This window comes from Archocentrus centrarchus, chromosome 10 (assembly GCF_007364275.1).
Source record: "Archocentrus centrarchus isolate MPI-CPG fArcCen1 chromosome 10, fArcCen1, whole genome shotgun sequence".
In the NCBI taxonomy this organism is placed as follows: domain Eukaryota; kingdom Metazoa; phylum Chordata; class Actinopteri; order Cichliformes; family Cichlidae; genus Archocentrus; species Archocentrus centrarchus.
Window position 1 is genome coordinate 9,136,359 of NC_044355.1, and position 27,392 is coordinate 9,163,750.

General features: G+C 40.0%; 2 pseudogenes; both read left to right on the forward strand.

Moving 5' to 3' along the window:
• LOC115787150 (ecto-NOX disulfide-thiol exchanger 2-like) overlaps positions 1–26,266 on the forward strand; it is a 196,684-nt pseudogene extending 170,418 nt beyond the window's left edge.
• Positions 607–725, forward strand: LOC115787521 (uncharacterized; annotated as a pseudogene).
• Positions 26,267–27,392: the final 1,126 nt, after the last annotated feature.

A 27,392-nucleotide genomic window follows, 5' to 3' on the forward strand; every position in this document is an offset into this window, starting at 1 on the left:
CACCAAATCACCTGACAAAGCTACGTGACGCCCTCTGAGTATTATTGGCTCTGGGAAACCCATTTCTTAACATTATTGGCCGAATGAGGTGTTAGTCAAAATGGGCGGGTCTAGCCTGCCATATAAATGCACTTCATTCGGCCCGCGGACCAGACGCAGCCGATTAATAGGCTATGAAATGGGTTGTTCAGAGCCAATAATAACCAGAGGGTGTTATGTAGTTGTTTCAGGTGATTTTATTTGCTGCCAGTTAAGGGGTTAAAGAGTTTTTGAGTATTCATGTGGTGTGTACCAGTTCTACATATAAACACATTCAGTATAAAATATTTAGGAAGGATGCTCAGAAGCTTTTAGTTGGCTTGTTTGTTTCAGTTTCTTGATGTAGTTCTTGATGGATTTCGGGTCAGTCTTGTGCGCTACAAGCACACCTCCATTGAAAATGACCATATTTTCATTGCACATAACTGTTTGCGTCAAAATTTCTTCAGACAGTAGTCGCAAACCACTGTAATGAAACCAAACTAATTATCAACAGAGACTGATGTGAGGGTCTCTGTGTTCAGTTGTGAGAGAGTTGTGCCATTTTCTCCATTCTAAATCTTCACGGCTTACAGCCGTACCACCCTGAGCACACTCAATCTCGTCTGATCTCAGAAGTTAAGCAGGGTTGGGCCTGGTTTGTGCTTGGATGGGAGACCGCCTGGGAATACCAGGTGCTGTAAGCTTGAGGTGGCTGTGTGTCAGGATGTAGAGTAGGTCATCTGCTAATTGGAAGGTTGGTGGTTCGATTTCTGGCTGCTCCAGTCTGCATGCCAAAGTATCCTTGGGCAAGATATTGAATCCCAAGTTGCTCCCAATGTGTTCATCAGAGTGTGATTGTGTGTGTGTGAATGTTAGATAGAAAGCACTTAGGCATAGAACGTGCTTGTGTTAATGTGCGCGTGAAGGGGTGAATAAGACATGTATAAAGAGCTTTGAGTGCTCATGTACAGTAGAGAAGTGCTAGATAAGAATCAGTCCATTTATCTTTTACCATGTATATGGGTTAGTTCTTATTGTTTGATATGAATGAACCTAAGCATGGGTACTTAATTGTGTCTAGATGTAGTTTATCTTGTGAATTATAGCCCTTTGAGGGATGAAGCATCCTCTCTGCAGCATCTTCTCAGACCATGAAAAGGTTTCTGGGCAGTCAAGATGATGGATTGCAAATAACCAGTGAGAGTGTAGCAAACCACTGGGTGGTCATACAGACAGCAGGCATCTGGGACAGGGTTGGACTAAAAATTAGCCAGTCTGTTTGCTTTACAGCCACCTCCATGTAACTGTATGTGTAATTTTATCTAATACAATAGAAAATCACAGGGTTATTTTGAGGCAGTGTTTTATGTTTTTTTTTTTTTATTTGTTCTTTTTAACCTGTTAAAATTCAGTTTACCGTATTTTTCGGACTATACGTTGCTCCGGAGTATAGGTCGCACCAGCCAAAAAATGCATAATAAAGAAGAAAAAAACATATATAGGTCGCACCGGACTATAAGTCGCACTTTTTTGGGGGGGGGGGGTTGCTAGAATCCGAGACCCAGAGCAGAAATTCCATCTTGAACGGCAATTTAAAATAATAATGGATTAAAGAACAGGACGAACACGGTTACGCCTACGTTATGCTAACGTAGCACATTCAGCTACATGACGCACAACGAACACGTGTTCGGTATGTTAACGTAACATTAAGTTATTCAGATAACCATAGCATAAAGAACATACTAACAAGTTAACCAAACCATCAATCCATTGAATTCTTCATCCTCGGTGTCACTTCTAAACAATTCCGTACACTCCGTAGACGAAGCGCCGCTTCCTCTTCTGTGTCGCGTTAGTCAGACTCGTCGTCAGCTGCAGTTCCAATTATTCCAGCCTTTCTGAATCCCAACAGGATGGTTTGTCACTGAAGCCCATGTTTTCTTGATCCATCCAATGACTTCCAGGAAAGTTGGGTGGCGCATTCTCCCAGTTGCCGTTAAGCTGTGCTCTCCATCCATCATCCACTGCGCCCACAGGTTACGCAAGACTGCCTTAAAGCTCCGGTTCACGGAGATGTCAAGTGGCTGGAGTATTTTGGTTCATGTGTTATAAATGTCACATATACGTCGCTCCGGAGTATAGGTCGCACCCCCAGCCAAACTATGAAAAAAAGTGCGACTTATACTCCGGAAAATACGGTAGTTTCTTTCATTTTTTTCCCTTTGCTCTTTCTTCCCGTCTATCCTCCTTTCCTTTGTGTGCATTGTCTAAAACACATAAAGCCTTAAAAAAATTATTTATGTGGTATGATTTCCACAAAAGATACTGCAAAAGCTGCTCGATCCATCCTCTTCCTATGTTTCCTTAGCCTCAGGTTCACTTGCTTATTGTATTTGCATAAAATGCAATCACTTGCACTGTTCATAAATGCTTTGATGTCCTCTATGATATCATGTATTTACTGTAATCTGGAAATCACAAATGGCTCATCTGGAGAGTTGTTTCTAATTCATTTGCATAAAATGTTCTATTGTGATAAACAGTGCAGTTCAGTAGCACAGCAGGCAGCCAAGGGTATTACAAAATGATTTCACTCCTGCTAAGTTTTAAAAGATACACAGAAATTAACAGATTTAAGCCAAAATAACCGAGGTTTTCCACTGTATTTTCTCAGATAAGTTACAACATGTCACATTAGGTTATTTCTGCACTGCACCTGTTCTCCCTTCTCTGTCCTCCCTGCTCCATCAGCCACTCGTGGACCGAAAAGGTCAGTTAATTTGGAACTCTTTGTTGCATCCGCCAACAAAGCATTTTCGTGCTATCGCAGCTTTTTTCTGCTCTGCCTTTACTTTTTCTGTCCATCTCAACTGAAAAACTAGTCTAATCCGCCAACTCTAGAGGTCAAGGAATGAAACAGTCAATGTTTTGCTTTAACGGTCACATTTAAAGAAAAAGAGAGGCACGGGGAGGGATGGGTTGTGGGAGCCTGTGTGTAAAGGTATGAGAGATATACGGGGGAAAAATTAAAAGAAAGTGATGGTGCTGGCTCAGGCTCCGGGACATAAAGTTTGTTTGTAGCTCTTCAGAGTGCTGCATGCAAGTACAAGGAGTTCTGACAGCAGGGGATTATGAGCTGATAAAGCTTTTTAGCCAAAAGAAAACTCTGACTTTGGATCGTTATGTTTTCACAGCTAGACTTCCTTCCCCTAACTTTTTTTCTTCCTTGTCTATTATATGCTCCAGTATATTGTATTTATAATAACTAAACAGTGGAACAGTTAGCAATGTAAAGTTTATTATTGCCTAGAGCAAGGCTTTAAACTGTGTCTGAGTTAAATTTCACAATTCACCTAGTTATTATTAGAGTGCATAGCCAGTTGGCTCTTTTTATTAGACATTATGAAGCACTTGTTTGTCCTTTATTCTGCATGACCATGTTGTAAAGCTGCTAGGCCATTCAGAAATTACTTGTTATTGATGGTAAGCAATGAAGTTGTACATGATTACATTTTAATATGCCTTATAAGGTTATAGCACCACCACAAAAATAGTCAGTCTTCCCTAATAACATATGCTTAATTATTGTAAATAAATATAACAAGTATTAATAGTCTCCAAGTAACTCACAAGACATTATCAGCGTCCTAGCTGATAATGTCTTGTACTTAACTAAGAAACTACTACCTACTCTAAAGTTACCTTCCCTGAACCCAGTAAATCCTTTTTACACAGCTTCTATTCCTAATACCTTAAACACATTAAAAATGCACAAGGTTTATTCCTTTGCAGTTAAACAAGAAAACAGCCAGTACACATAGAACTGCCCCTTTTTAATAACCATCCACTTCAGAGATTTTCTGAAAATCAGTTGAAAGAGGCTCCGATTGTTCAAGGCTATGAACCAATGTACTGCATCAACTTGCTGCATAATTTTCATCTGACAGAGCTTTTTTGTTGTGTAGGATCACGCAGATTTTTAACTTTTATCTGTGTGTGCACCCAGTCTGGATGTTAACTGGCCATTGATTTCTCATTATCACTTCTGATCATTGGGATGGTCATTAACAGCCCTAATCTACTAACTACAAAGATTAGTGGGCAGTTATCGTCCATTGTAATCAGTGATAACAGAAAGCAATACAGATTATGTAAAAGACCTGAGATGAATAAGTTACCCTGAAAATTACTCTTTGTATGGTCTTGTATGTTAACCTAGCCTAAACAAGTTGTTTTGGTTCCTAAACCCAACCAAACAGCATGTCAAAATGAAAGTTGAGTTCAAAATGTGTTATATTGAGGCCGTGGTGATTGTACTGAGTGCTGTTAAGGGAGAATGTCTATTCTTGTAGTACTATCCCTCATAAGTCACAAATTTATTAAGAACATAACTCATAAATGACTACTTTCTGTGAGGTTTTTTTGGTTGTATTTCTGTTGTGTTTCATGTTTGCTTGTAGTTTAGATTCTTGTTTGTGGTTTTCTGAATCCAGTTATTAGTTATAGTTATTGTACTTCATTCCAGTTTCCCTTTGTTCTTCTTGTCTTCCCCACATCTCTGTGTTCCAGTGTCTGTTTTGTCCCTCTGTGTCATCATCCCTTGTCTCGTATGTGCTATATTTAGTATTCCCCGTGTTGCATCAAGTCCATGTTTGTATCATGTTTGGTCTTTTCCTGTTGTATTTTGACAGTTTCCTGTCCCTGTGTGTTGTGTTCGGTTTTACTTCCCCTGTCTCATTAGGGTCACTCAGTCCACCTGTTCTTCACAGCTGTTTCCTCTTGTCTTGTTACCTCGTGTGTATATATTGCCTGCGTTTTCACCTGCCCTTTGTCGCGTCATCATCAGTGCTCCTGCAAGCTCCTTCTGTGTTTTCCCTGGCTTTTGGATTTTGGACTTTGCTCCTGCCTCGACAGGGATTTTGTTTTCTTGCATTTTTGCATACTCAAGTAACTTCAGCATTAAAACTGCACTTAATGTGTTTGAGACCATCAGTTGTGTTGTGAAGAGGTAGAGTTGGTATACAATGAATAGCTCTATTTGAGTAATGTTCTAATCCATATTATGACAAGAACTACTCAGCTAAGTAAAGAAAAATGACAGTCCATTTTTTTTAACCTTTATTATTCAGGTAGTCCCATCATTACTTTAAGAAAGGAAGGTCAATCAATCCAAAAAATTTCAAGAACTTTGAAATTATTCTCAAGTGCAGTCATAAAGACCATCAAACGTTATGATGAAACTGGCTCTCATCAGGACCGCTTTACTAGTGACACTGCTGGCGATTTATTCAAAATCCAAGGCACACTTAACCAGCAGGGCTACCGCAGCATTCTGCAGCGACATACCATCCCATCTGGTTTGCGCTTAGTGGGACCATCATTGAATTTTTCAACAGGACAATGACCCCAAACACACCTCCAGGCTATGTAAGGACTATTTGACCAAGAAAGAGGGTGATGGAGTGTTGTGTCAGATGACCTGATCTAAACTCAGTTGAGATGGTTTGGGATGAGTTGAGCTGAAGACAAAGCAGCCAACAAGTGCTCAGCACCTCTGGGAACTCCTTCAAGACTGTTGGAAAACCATTTCAGGTGATGACCTCATGAAGCTGATTGAGAGAATGCCAAGAGTGTACAAAGCTGTAATCAAAACAAAAGGTGCCAACTTTGAAGAATCTTAAACCTGGTTTAACACTTTAAAGTTTATTACATGATTCCTTCTGCATTCCTTCATAGTGTGGATAACTTCAGTATTAATTTACAATGTATGAAAAAAATCAAAACATTGAATGAGAAGGTGTGTCCAAACTTTTGACGGGTACTGTATTAGTAATTAGGGTGTATGAGTGTTTAAACTGTTTATCTAAATATAAATAGTTACGAAAACCTCCAAACATTGCACCTTGCTGAATGTGAGACTGTAGAATGAGCCCATTACCAGTTTACTTTGTTTTGCAAAATGAGATCAGCCACCCTGCTGAGCAGTTTCACAGCTGCTCATTCATTCTTTCATCACCCAACTCTTGTACTATAGAACAGGGTTGGATTGAAGACGGAGCAGTGAATCCAGAGCTTTCATTTATGTTTGAGCTCTTGCTTTACAATCATCAATGCATCACTTTGGTGGTGGGGGGGGTGTCTTAAGAGTAATTAGTTGTGCATCTGTTGAATAGTAAAACACAGTATGAAAAACACAAAGCACACAGAAATCGCAAGCACCTATAGATATGGTAAAATAATTAAAATATGAGGAAAGCTGTATTTAGTTTTAACTAAATACAGCTAAATACTAAAACTAGTATTTAGTTTTAAGCTCCTTGACCAGTACCAACATGATCCAATCAACCGTCATCATATATCTCGGGTATCCAACCAAGTTCAGCCCCCAGTTGCAAAGGCATAGCAGAGGCTTCCTAGTAGACATCTACTGTAGAAATACAGCATCCTCTGTGTTACACTGATTAGCTGGTTCACTTCTTATAGACCCTGCTAATCATATTCATCATGGATGAGAAGCCTGATCTATTGGAGATTAAATTAGTCAACATTCATCTGTGATGAATAAGTGATTTCTGCAGTGCAAGAGACCTTCCACATTAAGGGATCTGTCACTTTGGGGCCAATAGGATTTCATTTTCATGGATGGGATGGTTTGATATTTCAGTTTCTCTAACAAAAAACTATATGAGCATATTGCTCCAAGGTGTCATTATTCATACATTAAGCTTTATAATTTTTTTTAGGTCATGAGTGCTATGTTTTAAATATGACTAAATTGGAAATGTGCAGCATCGCCCTCAGAATTTGGTCTTTGCTTGTATTATATACAGATGTCATCTTCCTCTTTAGCGTGGACGTGATCTGGCCCTTATTTTTCTCAGCCTAAATGTGGAAGCCTTTTCTGGGGGGATTTTTCATTTATGCCTGTATTTCCTTTTGTCTGTCTTTTCATTATTTGGTGATGGGATGCTTAATTATAATGAGTTTCATTTTTGCATTTCATTTTTGCGCCAAGAGACTTCGCTTACATTATTTTTAGTAGATATTTTTATTTACATGATAAACCAGTTCTTATTTGTATGGTTGCCTTTAGTTCTCTTGTATTCTTATCTATATTTTTAACCTGTATGCATGTTTAATATACAGGACAGAAAAAATACTTTTAACGTTAAAGCTGAAAAATACATTTTTATAATAAAGTGATAAAAGTACAATTTTTTTTTTTATTATTATTTACAAGCAGCATAATGCTTTCACTGAAGTTTGAAGAAAAACACTCTTCTCTGGCAAAATACAATCAATAGCATGTATTGTTTTCAGCTTTACTAACTGTTTTAGCTGAATTATTTTTGGGTAAGAATTATAATGAGGGCAGCACGTTGGCACGGTGGTTAACACTGTTGCCTCATAGCAAGAAAGTCCTGGGTACTAATCCATCTGACTGGGGCCTTTCTATGTGGTGTTTGTATGTTCTTTCCAGGTACTCCAGCTTTCTCCCACAGTCCAAAGACATGCAGTTAGTGGGGTTAGGTTAATTGGTAATTCTAAATTGCCCATAGGTGTGAATAGCTCTGTCTCACTGCGTTAGCCCTGCGATAGACTGGCGATCAGTCCAGGGTGTACCCTGCCGCTCGCCTTATGACAGCTGGGATAGACTCCAGCCCCACCGCAACCCTGAATTGGATAAGCAGAAGAAGATGGATGGATAGATATTCTTGGGTTGTCTGTGTTGTAAGTTCACACACCAATGACTGTGTGTGTGTGTGTGTGTGTGTATGAATGAGAAACGATGCAGTCTGTTTTTGAACCCCTAACATTAAGAAGTGCTATCTACCAATTGCCCTTTTACTTGCATTATTCGGGTTGGTTTTTGCAGCCTTGTCACACATAGTGATAAATACTCTTCTTTATCACAGACCTTCCCCCTCCAGCCACAAGAGAACGGCCTCCAGGGTGTAAGACAGTGTTTGTCGGTGGCCTGCCAGAGAATGCCACAGAGCAGCTCATCATGGAGGTCTTTGGACAGTGTGGCGATATCACTGCCATACGCAAAAGCAAGAAGAACTTCTGCCATATCAGATTTGCAGAGGAGTCTACTGTGGACAAGGCTCTCTTCCTGTCTGGTAAGAGGTCATACGTTTAAAATCTTAATTTTATTTATTATTTAAAGTACCACGTGAATAGTCACATTATGAGCATGTAGATGTCCTACTGCCATTCTTATCTTTATGGACAATATTATATGACTTAATTGGAGCACTTCAGTACTTTGGTCAAATTCTGTCACAAACAAACCAAACAGTGTTGGAAAACATTGAGACCCTTGCTAAAAGTTAAACACAAACTCTGTGTGTACACCTTGCTAGTAGCCGGTTTTTGCCTTCAGAACGGCCCTAATTCTTCATGGCATAGATTCAATGAGTTGCTAGAAGAGATTCTGGTCTATATCGACATGATAGCATTACAGAGTTGCTGCAGATTATTTTGGCTGCACAGGTGTGATGCAGATCTCCCCTTCAACCACATCCCAAAAGTGCTTGGTTAGATTGAGATCTGGTGACTGTGGAGGCTGTTTGAGTACAGTGAACTCATTTTCATGTACAAGAAACCAGTTGAGATGATGTGAGCTTCGTGACATGGCATGTTACCCTGCTGTGAGTAGCCATCAGAAGATGGTTACCATGTGGTGATAAAGGGATGGACATGGTCAGCAGCAGTACTCAGATAGGCTGTGGTGTTTAAATGATGCTCATTTGGTACTAAGGGGCCCAAAGTGTGTCAAGAAAATATCCCCCACACCATTACACCACATCCAGCCTGAACTGCTGACAAGGCAGGATTGATGTTGTTTGCACCATATTCTGATCCTTCAATCTGAATGTTGGGGCAGAAATTGAAACTCACCAGACCAACCAAGTTTTTTCCAGTCCTCTGTTATCGGTTTTGGTGAGCCTGTGTGAATTGTAGCCTCATTTACCTGCTCATAGCTGAGTGGCACCTGGTGCAGTCTTCTGCTTCTGTAGCCCATCTGCTTCGAGGCATTGTGTGTTCAGAGATGCTCTTCTGCATACCTTGGTTGTAATAAGTGATTATTTGAGTTACTGTTCCCTTCCTATCAGCTCAAAGAAGTCTTGTAATTTTCTACTTACCTCTAGTATCAGCGGGGCAGAAGAAACAGGTTAAACCTTCTGGCTGTACCAAAAAAGGGCATTTGATTATTAAGAATGCTTCATTGGGTAGAGCACTAAAAGATCATTCTGAAATGAAATTTACATTCACTACTGGTTTTTCCCTATTAACAAATTTAGGGCAACAGTGGAAACTTCAACTACAGCCTACCAGAGGCTCCAACAAAAAAAGAAAAAACATTTAAACATTTACCATTAAGGCAAAAATGAAAAAAAAAAAAAAGAAAAACAACTAACAAACCTCCCACCACCCCATCTCTGCTAACCATGGCTTATGGACTCTTATATGTATATAAAAAAAAAAAACTTAACCCAGCACCCAATTCAGAAATATTCGCTGCCTTATTGTATGTTCAGGCAGGCAGGTGTGTGAGAATGAGTTTGAATGAGAGATCCCTTGATCTCGTCTGCCTGTACTCTTACAGTGAGATGTGGGAATGGAGGTCCATATATTAGAGAGATGACAGAGCCATGCAGTTCTCCCATAAATAATACCCCCCCACACACACACACACACACACACGTTCTCACGTGCACACACGCACCCTGTGCAAACAACTGTACCCAGAAATGACACCCACTCAGGCAGCCCCAGCACACCAAGAGCTCCTTATATGAAATATTGAAGCAGTGGTAGATTGGGAGCTTGAAGCAGTAACAGCAGACAGGAGCAGAAACCCCTGAACTCGCGCTCATTTCTTTTCCTGCTTTTGTTGGCATCCAGCACTCTTTCACCCCCTTTTATTTTCCTTTTGATGAGAGGATGTTGGGCCTATCAGTAAATCACACTGAACATCATTACTTTGTTCAGTTGGAAAACACACTCTTGCACATGTGCAACAGAAAACACACATTGGATGCTCTCTCTGATCATTTCAAAGCAATTAAATCACAAAATGGGCCAGATTTCACTTTAGTCCACAACCAGCCATTAGTGGAAATTGAGTAAGGAGGGGAGAGTGGGGATAAGTGGGAAGTAGTGAGGAGAAGAGGGAGTAATGAGGGATATTGTGGTCTTTCAGTGCCACTAGAGAAGTAATTGGCCTCTCTAAGTCTCCCTTGTGTATTCCCAAAAGGATGCAGGCCTTCTGTACTCCAGAAACCCTACAGCTAATATATCTTCTCAAACTAAGGGATCTAACAAAAGAGAGTAATGATGAGGTCACGTTAGAGGTGAATGAACAGGTAGGCCCCAATAAAACAATTTCTGTGAAATTGTCTAAATACACATTGTTTAAAGTGAGGGAAAGTGTTTCACTGTTAGCACAGAGGGAATCCCCAGTGGGTACAGACTTCACACACCTTTTTAGTGTCACACTCCTTTTTAAATGTAGTGCTTTTCAGTTCAATCAAATGTAACTTAAATAATTTTTTTTCTCCTTTTTGTGAGCAGCGTAGAAGGTGTAAGACTAATAGAGTATCATAGAAAAATAAACACAGTTTAATGAGAAACTGATGTAAACAGGAAATGTGAAGTTGACAGTTAGATGTAGTCATGCATTGCATTGTGCAGTGGAACCGTGACAGTCAAAATTTGATGACAGATGTCACGTTACCCTTTACTCCCCCCCCGATGTTCTCAACTATAAAGTAACTAATAAGACTAGGGGCTTTATGAGACTGGAAAAACATAGCAGTGGTTTAGACTACTTCTGAAATCAGTAGACTAACATACTCATAATACATGTGATCATGCTGTTACTAAGCAGGCATTTATGCACCTGCAGATTGCACATGACACTATAAAAATGACATTAAAACTGTGTACACAAAATACCTCACTTCTCTTGGTAAGTTTGCCATTGGTCCATCTGCTTCATATGCACCTCCCACATCTTTCTACCACTTTTTGGTTTTATTTACAATTTTTTTTCCTCCCTAGGTTATCGTATCCGTTTGGGTTCCAGCACAGACAAAAAAGACACTGGTCGCCTCCATGTTGACTTCGCACAGGCCAGAGATGACCTCTATGAGTGGGAATGTCGCCAGCGCATGTTGGCCAGAGAGGAGCGTCATAGACGCAAGCTGGAAGAAGATCGCCTCCGGCCACCATCCCCTCCTCCCATTGTCCACTACTCCGAGCATGAGTGCAGCCAGCTGGGAGACAAGATCAAAGGTAGACATGGATGCTGGCAATCTGTGAAGCATGTAGAATGAAAAGCATACAGGATATGAGAGCGCAAACATAAAAAACGCAGTTTGGCAGAAGGGAAAAACCTGTCATGTGTGGAAGAAATTTATTTCCTTTTCTCACATTGTTATTAAGAGAATACAAAAATAGGTCTCATGGCTCTGACTTCATTCATGCAATCCATAAACTGACAAGTTAGGGAATAAGGCATGACAGTAGTTGAGTATGTGTGTTTGCAGGGATTTCCCAGTGCAGGACATTACAGGAACAGCCTTAAACTGCAACTGGTAAATCTGAGAAAGTAATTCTGATGTTCTAACAAATCTGCTTTCAAAAGATGTTACAGAACGGCTGTTAAACACAGTATATTAGTTTACTGTCCCCTCAGCACACGCTTCTCTCTTATCTTGTCCTTTCTCTTCTACTCTCCTCCCTGCTCATCCTCTCTATTTTTTTTCTTCTCAGCTCTTTCTCTCTGTTCTCAGCTTTCTGTCGAGTTTCTGGCTGAATAAACTTGTTTCACTAATGAGCAGTGACACTTCCAGGTCTCAGTCATAGTTGCCTAATAACAAAATGTCTGCGACTTTGTGCCTCTCAGCCATCTGCGTGAGTCTCTTTCAGCTCTCCCTTCCCCAGCCTTTGGTGAGAAGAACTCCAACACTGTGCCAGTCTAGCCAAGGATTTGTTTCTGATCACTTTGGGCTGCTGTTGTGAAAACTTTTATCCCAACTATTGCTTCAGATTTAGCTTTGCTTTTTCCTGAATCTTCCCCAAAGGGGAAAACGGATTTAGCTGTTTCTCCCAGCCAGTTATATTGCTGTACCCAACTCCTGCATTTATTGACAACACACCTATAGAGAAACTTTTCACCTAGACCACCTATAAATGGGTTTCACAGCCCCCCTCCTTTTTAAAAAAACTTCTATGTGCATCTCCCTTAGCTGTCACTGAAGTGTACAATATTGTTTGTTTCAAATATATGGCTGTGTGTTATAATAAAAATTATTTTTTCCCCTTTTCATCCAGCAGTGCAATTTTCTTTCCACTTTTCCTTGTTTTATTTTTTGTGTTTTTTTTTTTAACTTCCCTCTACCTTTCCCTTAGCTGTCATTGATGTCTACAATATTGTTTGTTTCCAAATATATGGCCATGTGTCATAATAAAAAGTTTTTTTCCTTTCATCCAACGGTGCAATTTTCCTTCCATATTTCCTTGTTTTATTTTTCATGAGGTTTTTTTTTGTTGTTGTTTGTTTGTTTGCCTTGCTCATATTAACCCTTCCCTTAATTTTTCTACTTTCGGTACAGGAGAAAAATGTTTTTAATGCTGCTATATTATCTGCATTTCACTGTTTATCATATGAAACATTTATTACCAACCAGAAAGCAGTGCATAAATTGCAGCCTCATAGGATTATGCTGGGAAGTTTGCTTTTATAATCATGCTTGGTGTTTGGTGACTGCTCTGCGTCGTCTCACCTTTGTTTCATGAGACTGGGCTTTCTGGGCTGAATCTAACTTTTACTCTTTCTCTTGTCCAGATGACGGCAAGTTTGCTGAAGCGGTTCGTGTGCTCCTGACCTGGCTTGAACGAGGTGAAGTTAACCGCAGAAATGCCAACAATTTCTACTCCATGATCCAGTCCTCCAACAGCCACATCCGTCGGCTGATGAGCGAGAAGAGTCAGCATGAAAAAGAGATGGAAGAAGCCAAAGACAAGTTCAAGACTGCGCTGGCTGGCATACTGGCTCAATGTGAGTTGCTAGTCACACACACACACACACACACACACACACACTTGGATGTATATTACAATATTTCCACTGTGTATACTGTAAGTAACCTCCTTGTTCTGCGATACATGTGCAGGAAGAGGATAAGATGGCATGAGTCAAATCTTTCTTTGGCTAGGTTTTTTTGGTTCAGTGCAAGTTTTAGGATTGCACACCCACAGTGAATGTAAATAGCTTATAAGCTAGGCAAAGACAGAATCCAAATCAAGCCTGGTATGGCTGGAGAACTGAAATCCACTAAAAAGTAAGTATGACATGGTTCACAGTCTCTTACATGACGTACAGAGTGTGTGTTTGCATACAAATCGAAATACCTACACATGGCAGGTTCAAAGGTTAAGTTTAATATTGTCATAGATGTCATTTTGTCTTGTACTAATTTGTTGTTGGAAGAAAGGCTTAAAGGTAAGTTTAATTTCTTTCCTAACAATAACAATGTTCCTGTAAGGCTCCTGCTCCCTTTCTTCTTGCTTCTAAAATGCAGAATATTTAAAACATCAGAAGAATAAAAGTACAGATATTGTTGTTGGAAGAAAACGTTGGGGTGGAATGTTATTAAGGTCGCCTTCAGACAAATGTAGCAAGTAGCCTAACACATTTTCTGTTAGAATGCACTGGAGGCCAAACACGTACAGGGAATGTGTACTTTACCTGTTTAAGTTGATAAAAAGCTAAAGGCAAAACACTGTTCCCACAGCACCCACCTTTGACAGCTTTAGCTCTTCAGGTGCTCATTTACACCACAATCTGAAGCACTTTGTCACCACCTGCATGTTAAATAAAGTGTAAACATCCTTAAGGGCATCCATTAGTTTGCAGCTGTTGTTTTACTTTGCTCATTAGGTAAATAATGTACATGCAAGACATAGAAGGTGGGTATATATTATTTATGTAACCTACAGAAGGAGAAGCAGACCTGTTGTTTTTGCATTAGCCATCCTCAATTATTTCAGCCAAACATATTCCAGTTCGTGACTTTGTCTAAGTTTTCTTTAGCATTGTCACAATAACTCAGACTGGCTTCCCGTGGGGAGGTATTATTTGTCATAACAGCTGTTTGTGATGCAATATGTGACCTTACAAGGTTTCTTCACCCAAGTCACAAAAACATGCACACTTAATCTTTAGTGTCCATTGCTGCGTATACAGTGCTGAGAAAAATTTTAATATTAAAGATAACCTGAGTAAATACAAAATGCAGTTTTTAAATAATCATTTTATTTATTAAGGAAAAAGTTATTCAAACCTATGTGGACCTGTGTGAAAAGGTAATTGCCCCCCAAACCTAGTCACTGGTTGTGCCACCCTTGGCAGCAAAAACTGCAATAACACACATCACTGTGGAGGACGTTTGGCACACTCTTCTCTACAGGATTGTTTTAATTCAGCCACATTTGAGGGGTTTGGAACATGAACCGCCTGTTTAAGATCATGCCAAAGCATCTCAACATGATTTAAATCTGGACTTTCATTTATCCCACACCAAAACCTTCATTTTGTTTTGGGAGGTTTTTTGAGCCATTCAGAGGTGCATAACCCACTGTTCCAAGTTTTCTCTATTTGTGGATAAAAGAAAAAGGTTAAAGCCAAAGAAATGACCCTTTTCACTTACTTTGTTTCTCACCTGTTCATGGGTTTCTTTAGATAATAGCATGATGATCTTTTAACCTATTTCATTTTATCAGATAAGTGAGTTCTTGATTCAATAAGTCTGGCAGTAATCAGGCTGGAGTGTAGCTGTTGAAATTTAACTTTTTCACATAGGGCCAGGTGGGTTTTTTTTTTCCTTTAATAAATGTAATGTCTTAAATACTGTAAAAACTGCATTTTCTATTTACTTGGGTTATCTTTGTCGTGATTTGTTTGATGATCTGAAACATTTAAGTGTGACAAATATGCAAAAAACAAGAAATCAGGAAAGGGGCAAATACTTTTTCTCAGCAGTCTAGCATAATTTTATAGGCCCAGGTTTTTGCACTGTTACCTTCTGCTGCTGCCTCACTACATTTGAAGTTCTGCTCAAAGTCCTGAAAAAGACTCAAAAAGCATATTGCTTTTCCTGAAATAATGCTTCTTTTCTAAAGATAATTGGCAGTGAAGAGCTTGTATTTGAAAAACTTTCTGCCATGTTGATAACAAGTAGTATACAAAATGTATAAATACATATATGCTCACAGGCCTGAAGTCTGTCTGAGCATGTCCCTCCTCTTTGCCCTGACCACTGATTGGATCCATCAAATTACAGGGTGCTGGGAAGATGATATTGATCCTTCAACTCTTCTATCTCTCATCACTCTGCAAACACACACGCTCACTCACTCTTAACTGGTGGTCTTATTGACTCCCCTTTGTGTAAATTAGGGCTTCTGAGATACACAGATCCCCCCCATCAGCCATCCACATGACAACAGACAGGTATCTGAATGGGGGAATCACTTGCTTAATATACTGCACATAAGATAAAATCTGACTGAATATATTTGGACATTTGGAGATGTCACCAAACACATCGTATGTAGGATAAATGGAGATCTTAAAGCTAAAGGTTCTGGCTTTTTGCCTGGTGCTAATTAGGTGTGATGGCCCAAAGAAGCTCACTCACTTCAATCCAGGCTCGAGTCTCTACCCTTTAAATGACTTTGTAGTTACAGTTGTATAAAGGTTTAAGCAGCAAGGCTTGAAGCTTATGGCATATACAGAGGCAAGGCATCTGCACAGGGTAAATAGATCGGGAACTTTCTTACTTAAACAATGTGTTGTCCTTGGGCAAGGTTCTTAAGAGCCCATGTCTGCAGTGGAGCTGCATAGTGGTCAACAGTAGCTGACTTGGAGTCAGCCTTGGTTATTTTTGGCAACTGGCAGTTGCTGAGCAAAATGTCCCTCATTAAACAATAAGTCTGCAGCTATCCTAGCAGCTCTGAGAGCCTGTACTCTTTGCCTTGTTCACATCACATCAGAGTTACCATAATTTCTCGTTTTTAAAATAGCACTTCAGCATCCAAGATATAATTATGACTGGAAAGCTGTCATATGTCCGACCTGTGATATGTCCAACTTGCATTTAAAAGGAACTGAACTGGCAGCAAAAACAAAAATATGAATAGCTCTCTTCACCCAGGGTCAAGATTAAACCTAATATGTTAAAATTTGTTAGACACAGTGCTATATTTGGCTAATCACAACCCACTCAGTTTTAATTATACCATACCTGTTAAATGCATTGAACCCCCAGTAATTTGTTTGCTATGTAGTATGAAGCTAAGTGAAGTAGATAGAGTTTTTGTCCTGATTAATTTGATTAACAGCTGGAAACATTTCAAGATGGCAACAGAATTACAAGACTTGCTTCTGGAAAGACTTTGGTAGACTTCTGGAGAGTTTATTCTTTGGGCTTTACGAGTGACTCTGCCAAGTTCAGTAATCCAGTTGTGTTTCAGTCTGAACCAAAATCAGCTATTTGTTCTATAGAGCTTAAAGAGCAACAGGCTTTGCTCTGCATAAACCAGTTCATCATATATAATTTAATGGTGCTGTGCAGCAAATGTATGATTTATTTAAGTTTTGCTTGTGGGAACTATCTGATCACCCATCCGTAAGATGATGTGCTGGCATCAGCTGGTAAGTAAAACACAAACATGCATATACATATGAATGCACGCACGCACACACACAGTTCTTTACATCCCTAGTTGACTCCACTTTTTCACTCCTCTGCTCCTTCCAACTGTCCTCTCTCTTTCTTTCTCTCTCTCTCTCTCTCTCCCTCTCTGTCTTTGGGTGGTCTCTGGTCCTTCCCTGCATCCTGCTACAGTTGAAACAGATTGTGTCTGTATTCCAAGCTGCTTCCAAACAAAAGGCATGGGACCATTTCTCCAAAGCTCAGCGCGAAGAACCTGGACATGTGGCGCAAACAAGCAGAGGTTGGTTCATTTGATTAAACTGTGTCAATACATCATTATGAAAATTAGACATTATCACATTTTGTTTTACTCCTGTCTCAATGTAAAGTTCTTTATTTTGTACTGATAGTTCAAATGTTCTTTGATGCCCAACATAATACAACAAGTGATGATAGTTATAAGTAATGGGAAAGAGCAGAGTCCTTGTAATAGTAAGTACTGTGAATGAAGCACAGCTACAGAACAGGTGCCTTCCCAATCGAGTTGTTGTGAGATCCAGACACAGACTAAGGTCCAGACCTCTGCCCTATCCTCCTCCACCCCTTCCTCCACCCCTGCCTCCCACAGGAAGAGATACAAGCTGCTTGGTGAGTCAGTTTCTTCTAACCGCCTCTAAGTGTGTTCAGGACACAGGTAACTCTATCCAAGTCTTTTCCCCCAATTCACCAATAATTATAAGATTTTTTTTTTTTTTCCCCTCAAATAAATGATTGAGGATGATATTGAGAGCTAAAAGCATATTCATTTCAAGTCTAACAGCACTTTTGTCATCTCCTGTCTGCTCACTATTTTTCTCTCTCTGCCAAATGGAGCATTTAATTGCCATTATGATGGGTTGTATGTAATGGAGGGTCTGCATGTGTTGCAGTCCTGGGTCTAATGGACCATATATGAGCATATCTGATTGGTAAGTTTCTTTGAACCATAGTATGAAAAACAACAGTTTTAAGATGCAAGTTAGAGCCCATGTAAGATGCACACTAATAACAGAATTTGTCGTGGCAGAACAACTTGTGCACAAACTTCACGTTGAAGGTAGGTGGGTGGTCCAAAGCAGAACTGTTGCTCCAATTATCAGATGTGCTGCAGAATTATGAAAACAGAAATTGTGCTTATAATAGCTCTTGTTGAGGTCTCTTAGTACACAACTTGAGGATTAAGTAGGAAGCAAGATGACACATGTTAAGTTGAGCTGATGACAGAAAAGATAACTTTTGTATTATTGTCATCCCTCACTCAGTCCTTGAGAGAGAGGCTCACTGGAGAATCACTCTTTTGTATATACTCTGAAATATAGAAAGTTTTCAAATCTATTATGTGGTTAAGAGTGTTTACATCAGGCCTTGGGGGTTTGACCATTCTTTCCCTTTCCTGCATACACCAAGAACCACAGCATGACCCTAAATGCAAGTGAAAGACACCACTGTGAGTGGACACTCTGCTACTGAATACGTCCCAATACAAGGAAAACATCCCTGTTCAGATATTTTTTGAAGTGTTTTCTCTTCAAGCTGTTTTACACTTACAATACCCAAGAAGAGACTTCTCAGAGATACTGTGTGACATTGTTTGCTCGTCTCAAAGTGGGAGATCAGTGAAGTTATTTCAGCTCTTACTATTGGCTTAACCTGAGTTGAGTCTTTGAGTCTGTCTGTTAGGCTTTAGGAAAATGGCCTACGGAAAAGTGAGTTGAACTAGTGAGGTCACAGGCAACTGGTAGAGATCTTGAAGTATAGCTGAACCTAATAAATCAGTCAGTGCCTTTACTCCCAGTTCCTCCAAACACTATGATGCGTTCTAGTATCTGTCAGCTCATTGTTTTTGGTTTTACAGCTTCACTGTTTTGGATCAGTCTTACACATGAGCATAATTTTACCTGGAGCAAAAAAAAAAAAGATTTTAAAGTTGTGCATTTTCTTCCAGTTGACAAAGGGCAAGAGGCACTGTACACCCTGGACGGGTCTCTGATCTGTTGGAGGGCTAGGTTGTTCACTTAGATAAGAAAACATTAGTCACATCAGGTTCAAACTAAATAAACCTTCAACTAACGTTGGGTGATTTTCATCCACATGAGAGTGACAGTGTTACAAAACTCACGTTAGTGTTGTAGGGTTAAGGAGGCAGAATGGTCCTTTTAAAATGAATTCATGTGCTCCGTTGACTGCTTACACATCCAAAAAGTCCACTTGCATTTTATAATTTGGTTTGCCGTAGCTTACAAGAAACATAACCCCACCCCCACCCCCCCCCCCCCCCCCACACACACACACACACACACACACACACACACACACACACACACACACTTTATTGCTGGGCTGGTAGAGTGCACTCAGCTTGCGTGAGGCTGGAAACTGTTGCCTTTGGTTATACATGGAGGTATAACAAGAGCTGTAAGAGGCAACTATACCTTGTGTGTGAAGGTCAGAATCAAAATAATGGGCTAAAAAGTCAAAAGCTGCAGGAAACTCTAGAGGTGGGTGCTACAATGCTATTCTAGTGTGCCAGCCAACTGATAATTCCTTTATATTATATTGATTACTCTCAAAAATATGGCAGGTTTGGTTTTACTTTGATCATATTTATCTGTTTTAGAGGCTGCGGTGCTTGCAGCCATTGTCCGCTGTATAGAGAATAGGCAGCAAATGCTGTTGTTTAGGGATAGTTTAACATCAAAGACAGCCGTTTCCTCTCAGCCACGCTATACATTGAGGAATCATTCTGTGGCCTAGAGGTGAATAATGGAGGAACAGGCAGTGGTGTTGAGGAGCTGCAGCTCCCAGGCAGAATCAGACAACAGCTGTCTCTCTCTATCACTGTTTGTATGTGGTGTGCTTGTGTATATGCAGTGGATGTGTGCTTGTGCACAGAGGGTTGTGTGTCCACATGTGGTTGTGTGTTTAAAGTACCTGTTTGACCTGTTGCCATGGCCTCTAGCTGATACATCAGCTGACAGATGGTTTGACATGTATTTACTCTTGGGCTGCTTTTTTGCTCCCTCTGGCTTTTAGAAATTGCTTTCAATCTGTTTTTTTTTTCTTTTCTTCTTTTTCATTGATTTAGCACTCTTCCTCTAGTGATTGTGTTTGTACACACAGAATACACCATACGTGTCTTTCTGTGTGTATTTCAGTAAACACTTGGCATTTTTCATATCTAACTCTGTCTTTATTTCATTGATTGCCTAAGAGACACCCCGTTGATCACATGCCCTTGTCTGTGTAGCTGTGTGTCATGCACAAGTCAAAGAGAATATTAGGCTTTAAAAATCCTCTGAAAGGAACTAAAGGCTCAAAGAGGCTTGTTAGGTGATACCTTGTATGTTTTGCCACAGTGGCACAAATTTTATATTTAATGATTTAGATAAATTAATGGAGGTCATTGCTTAAACCTCTTTAATAACACTAAATACTCTGAATGAGTCAAGTTGCAAGAGTCCTTGGTGAGATGGTATTGATCCATGCCTTTGGCTTCAAATCGGCTGCCTATAACGTTCAACCTTTAAGCGCAGTGAAGGTTGTACTCTACAGGCTATTGTGCACCTGCTATATTAAGAAAAATGTTATCAAGCCAAATAATGATTGTGCGTTTCCTAATTTCGTCATATTAGGTAACGTGTTGTATGCATCTGTAAATCATGTCAGATCACCTTTTTAGCCATCTTCTCTGATATCATGCCAAACAACACAAGCTGCAATATTAGGCATAAGCTTGTCAGAGCATGTAATCAGTACAAGTTTTAAAATCTAAATCGGCTGTGCATTATATTTCTACAAGTTGAGATTGGATATGTTGAACTAAAGTGCAAGCATATTGTCATGACTGGGAATTAAATGTGCAGACACAGATGCTTATGCATTATGTCCATTGTTTTGTCTAAGTATTAACAGTCTAACTAGTATGTTATGTCACAAGGATTTGTTTGTTTTTGCCTTTCTCTCAGTACAAACCTGAAGGGTTTTGTCTCAATTATAGCCACTCCAATTCAGTGGTATGACCTTAATCTTTAAACCATTTTGAAACCTGCTTCTGGTTACTGGTCCCCAGATGGATGTAGTCATCAGCGTTCTGTCTGTGAGGGTGAAATGAAACGGAGAAGATTGGTATTTTACAGTTATGCTGGTGTTTCCAGATGTGCCCTCAATTAGAATAAAACATGGGCATAAAACCAACAGCAGGCACAAGTGCACCGAGACTCTTACCATGGTTTGTGTTGTGAATCAGTTTGTAGTGAAATTGAGGCGCTTTGATTCATTGACAGATGGTAGAGTTGCATTTCTATGGCAGCTTTAATGTGCAGTTTTTTCCCAAGTTCTTTTCCAAGTACAAAACTGTGAGGTCTCATTGTATATGTGCTACTATACCCTATCTCTGAGCCATAGAAGGAACTGAGCCCTAGCTCTGATATCATCCTTTTCATCTCTGTGCAGCTATACTCCTTTGTTCTGTACCGATGTGTTAAAAGTTTCCTTACAGCTCAGTTTTTCCTTTTGCATCAAGTATGAAAGAGTTTTCTGATCAGCACCTGCTAAAATGTGCATTACCCTAGAGTCTTTCTGGTTTTGACCTATCCCTCTTTTCACTGTGTTTTGCAGGAGATTAGAAACATGCACAACGAGCAGCTGATGGGCATCAGACGAGAGGAGGAGATGGAGATGTCTGACGATGATATGGAAGACGCCCCTGACAGCAAGGACTCTGAGGACTCAGGTATGCATATGCATCCACAGTTCAACACTTCTGTCATTTTGACAGGAAGTACACTGATCACGATTTCCAGAGGATCAGCACAGAGACTGTTAAAATAACTGAGGGAGACGGCTCTGTTTGAATGAAATGACAGTAATCATCCCCCCAGCATCTGACATCTCCGCGTGAATAAAAAACACATTCAGGGTATATGAAGATGCTGACAATGTGCACACTACCATGAGTTAATGTTGAACATAAGTGCTGAATGTCATTCACCTCAGTCAACCTCAGGTAATGTACACATAGGAACATGTACATGTGCCAATCTGTCCCCATCTGCCAGCTGCCATCTAATTTCAGATTGGGTTATCACTGAAGTGCTGTAATCTTCTGTTTCTCCCTCAAAGGAGGCTTTTTGTGTTTGCTGAAGCAACAGAAGTTAATGATGCTGCTAATCCCTCAAACCCCATAACAATAACCCAATAATCCTATAGTAGTCATTGGTGCAACATGCAAGAACCACGTATGACGTCTCTTCACCCCTATGTTCTGTGCCTCTTTTCACGTCTTAATGTGCGGTTTCTTCTTGCCTTTTAATCAGTCTGATCTCTGCCTTTTGCTAATATGACAGCATCTCTAATTAGCATGCAAATGTATTCAAATGCACTGTCACTTCAGCCCCTTCTCTTTAGCAACCTTGCTGTTTAGCTATCATTAATTAGCATTGCGTCAAAGACCTGTCATTTTGCTCAATGCTGCAGGATTGGCTGAGGTGGCAGGTGTTAATGTGACACTTCTTGGTATTTGTGTTAACAGGCTGAGTGTTACACCCCCTTTACTCGCTAACCTTTAAGCAAAGGGGCATGTTTACACGTCAACCAGCCCTGCTAAAAACACCTGTGTTATGACTGCAGCTCTTAAAAAGTGAATCGATGCTCTGCATCTTGACTCATGTACAGAATAGAAGGCAAAAGAGCTGCTTGTGTGCATGACTGTACACCCCGAAGGTGTATGCCTACGTGCACACTTGCGGATATCTGCAGGTCGATAGCTTTGCCTGTTGCGTAACAGAATCTAGCCAAGCAGTTGACATCCCCTCACACCAAGTTGATGAGGCTCTCAGATCAATACACTTCTCACCTCAAACCTTCATTTTGCCGGGAGGAAAGTGCACACACAAACTCAGCGTGGACACACACACACACTTGCACAGCAAGAGTTCATTAACACTGCCAATGGTCCTCCATGATAGACTGCAGGCAGCACTCATGAACACCCACACAAAACCTAACAAGACATGCTTTCATGCACACACACACACACACTCGCACAGGATGGGGCTTATCTTCCCAGTTCAGTCAGTGTATTGCACTTTCCCAAGAGCTTCTGCTCAAGGCTTGCAGGAGGAGAGCAGAACTGATAATAGTGGACATCTCTGGAGCTGAGCAGGTCTCATGTAATAATACCTGCTTCCAGTCTACTCTCTTTGCTCAATAGGTCAGGTCAAATGTCCAGTTGAGAGCTACTGGCTGGAACACTCTGGGATTATTACAGTTTTCATTATGTTAATATACTGTAGGTGTTTGATCCCTGAACATGGAGTGAATATAGAAATGACAATGCTTATCCAACTTGATAAGGTTGTACTGTGGGACTTTGGATCCTAATGTGTTAGATAGAATGGTTTCAAATTAGCTAAAAATACTTTAAACTTGGTTACACAATCTGCTTCCCAAAGGGACCTACAATGCTCATTTCCATCTGTACCTTGTCTTAACTACCTATTCTGCTTAGGTTCAAGGGTGGCAGGAGTCTTTTTCAGCTGACATAGGAGTTCATCCTGGACAGATCAACAATTTAGAATCACCAGTTAGCCTAAGATATATGTCTTTGGACTATTAGAGAAACTGGATTTACTGGAGAAAACACAGAGAAATGGGGAGAACATTCAAACTCCACACAGAAAGGCCACAGCTGAATAGGAAGTTTGAACCAGTAACATTTTTCTCTTGAGGAAACAGTCCACTTCCTTTCCAACTATTTATTTTTATTTGTGGACTCTAAAATATGAGGTTTGTGCAATTCACAGTTAAGAGAATCTATATTTCTTATACTGTGCAATGGTGCAAGCGCCTCAGCTTGGTTCAGACAATCCTTGGTCTAAAACAAGCTGTTTTAGCTCCCTTTGTTCTCCCTTTAAGCTAACTTTTTTTCTGATCGGCTGCCCCTAGTAACTGCATTTAAACTGAAGTTGCCGGGGGTGTCTTTCACAGCTAGTGCTGTGCGCCTGATGTGACCATAACAGTTTATCCACTCTCATTGACATTTTACAGAGCCAAGAGGAGAAAATATGTCTTAAAGTAACATTTAGAGCTGCCTGAAGCCTGAGCATTTTGTTACAGGAATTATTTGCACATATTTGGCCTCAGTATTTGAAACTTTGACTATTCTTAATGTATGCATGCACTATTGTATACAAAAAATAATACAGAATTATAAGGAAAAGCATAATGGGCTCCCTGTAATATATTTTAATGGTCCCTTCAGAAGCATAAAATAGAATGTATTTGCGTTTTCTCACTGGATCAGTTAGATAACTTCATATAGTAAACTTGTGTCACCTGTCTGGATTTGACTCATCATGTGATATGATTTGAGGGTTTTATGTTACCAAGTCAGTGTCAGGTGAGTTATGAAAGTTATGTCTAAGGTCATTTGAGTATTTAGTAGCTGTGACAGGCAGAAAAATATTTCTGCATACAAGGCCCACATTTAAATGAAAATGAACATAAAGAAGTTGAATAATGAAGCTTTAAAAGATTATGTTTCAGGGTCTGATTTACTTAAGTGCATACGTATGTCGGTCTGTATCATATATAGAGATGGTGCTGTTAAGCTACCACTGGGAGAGTAGCATACTAATTTGAAATAATTATAGTCATTGCCATTCTTTCTGATAATTACCATTAAGAGGAAAATTATTTACATAGACATACTTTGAACTGAACAGTGGGCAAATATGAGCTGCTCTAATGTTCTTGGCAAACCCCGCTATCATGCTCAACACTGAGCAACTTGAGCTTGTCAGCTAGCTGAAGTTCATACATATGTGAAGCAGAATGTCACAGCAGTTTAGTTTTGTAAAGGAAACTAAAAAGCAAGTCTCTGTGTCACTATTCTGACCTGTTTCTCTCACTACCCTGATTCATCTGTCCCTGGTATCTCTTTGTCTGACTGACCGAACAAAGGGTGGATGTTGTAAGGTGGCTTTGGAGAACACACTGACAGTACAAGGGAAACCATACTTCATACACACATTAGTATTAAACCCAATGGTTTGTGTGAAGATGTGTTTTAGTCTTTGGCTGAATTATTAAGACAAAGAATTATGAAGATACATGCATTGTTAAAGATAGATCTGTGAGGCTGGGTGTCCCCTGATGACAGTGAAGAGCAAATGTGCCTGGGCTGAGACGGGCCCAATTTAAACCTAGGTTATAACCGCATCTTGTTGCCAGCCGTGATAGTGTAGCTGGCATGATTTTCATCTTGTGAATCTGTGTGTGTGCATAGACAGCAAAATGTTTTCCTGGCAAAACCTGCTCTAGCAGAAGCGTACCAAAAAGGCGGTCTGCCATTGGATTTTTTTTTTCAATATAATAAAGTTTGCAGTTCTGAAATTTTGCAGTTGTTTACAGGCAGAGTTCAAAGATCAGTGTCGTCTGACCTGTGAACACTAAGTACTTATTCATAATATAGTTATTACTAAATTAGATGGCTACCAATTACTTGTGTGTCAAAACATCAGCATTTCACATCTGATGTGAACCCATCACAAGATATTCTTTAGTCTTTTCTTCACCTTCATTTCTGAGATACAGCTTTTGTCCATTATTTCTGGCTTTGATGGCTACATTTGTGCCTGAGCTGCTATTGTTGGGTAGTTGAATCCAGTCAGAGGTGCAGCTCAAAGCTGCAGCAAATACAGAATGCTTCATTATAGAATGTGTGCACTGCTGAAGTTGATCAAGCGACAGATGGCACGTAAATTTCATGCCTATCCAAGTCAAAGAAGTCCTCCAGCTGTGAATAAAATAAAACTGGAAGAAATAATGGGATGTGAAACCAAGTTTTCTGGAGCTTTAATGTCAGCTGGTTTATAGATAAACACAATCTTTTCCTGTCATGTTCTGTCCTAACTCTTTTGTCATTAATGCTCTAATAGTCACCTCCTGCTGTTGCCTGTGTGAATGAGGAGTGATGCAATCATCATCTTCAGGAAACAACCAGATCGAGGAAAAACTTATCCATATCAGAAGTCGCATAGTAAAACTGAGACTCATCTGGATTTGTATTTTTAAGGGTGTCAGATGAATAAATGGAATAACTGGTCGTGATCCTCGATAACCAGAATATTTAATTTCTCTGCGTTTATTATGTAGGTGTTTCCCAAGCAGAGGCATTAAAGGAGGAGAACGACTCTCTGCGCTGCCAGCTAGATGCCTACAGGAACGAGGTGGAGCTGCTCAAACAAGAACAAGGCAAAAACCAACCAATTAGGAGTGAGGAGGACAGCACTCACTCACAGCAGCTCAGCTTCCTGCAGCAGGCTCTGCAAGGCATGCAGAAGGTAATGCTTATTGTGTACATAGAAGCATACAGACACTATCTAACAGCCATCTGTCCAACAATGAGTTCAGTCTCCTATTTGTTCCTGTCTGCACCGGGTACTTTGTACCAACAAGGTCGCTTGGGTTAAGCAATTGAATTTTTCCATGCAAGGTGAAACCTTTACTGTCATTTATCTATAACTCGGCACTTTAAAATGTAACTAAGTGCTATTTGGGAACATGTAGAGAGGTGCAGTTGTGAGCATCTGTGAAGAGCAGCTGAAAAATAATTTCAGTTTGTTCACTGTCAGAATGGGTTTTACTTGGAACCCAGAAGTTGTGTGCTGTGATTCAAACACCATATTCTTGGACCGAACCCAAGGCTATTAAAACCATCTCCAACCATTTAATTAAAGAAATACATTGGAAAATTTTCTCTGTTAGGATTTTAATCTCAAAGTGAGTTTGCTTCTAAGAGTTGTTGAGTAACTTTTTACATTTCCTACTTTAAAAAGACCCCCATCTACATGTTGTATAGCATTTTCATACCACACTTGGATAGTCTACATAAAATGTAAATTAATGGGTGAGTACTGTGTATACAGTACATCTGTGTATTTGTATGTGCTGCTGACTGTACAGGATGTGCACTGAAAGCTGTCCAGAAACACATGAGAAGACGATTGTTTAAGGGGATATTGGCTAAATCATGTAAAGTTTTTGCTACTTTTCTGGAACCTAGTTCATGAATATTGGTATTTTTTTTCCCACAATTTCTCTTTAATTCCTCACCCTCAGCTAAAGTTAACAATTCATTTTTGACTTTGAAAGTAGCAAGTCAGCAAACAGTTTCACAAGGTCCATTTAGTAGGTCTTCTGGAGAAAGCTGCGGGAAAAATCAAATAAGGATATGTATAAGTTCATCCATCCATCCGCTCCGTTTATCTGGGTCACGGGGGCAGCAGCCTAAAGCAGAGAAACCCAGACCTCCTTCTCCCCAGCCACCTCCTCCAGCTTAGAGAGGAGATGATCGTGTGATATGATCAAAAGCTCCAGTTCAGCTACTACATGGACCACGGGGATATTATCTTAACTACCACATCTTTACCTTGCAGGGTAATCAATCTTTTTACATTTCAAAAGAGCAGTCACTGAGATGTCAGAAATCCTTACATTTGCCTTAATAATGCTAAAGATTGACTAATTCTGGGTATCTCAGGTAATGAAAATTATGATCAATTCATGTTTAGAAGATGAAAATCCATTAAAGCCCTG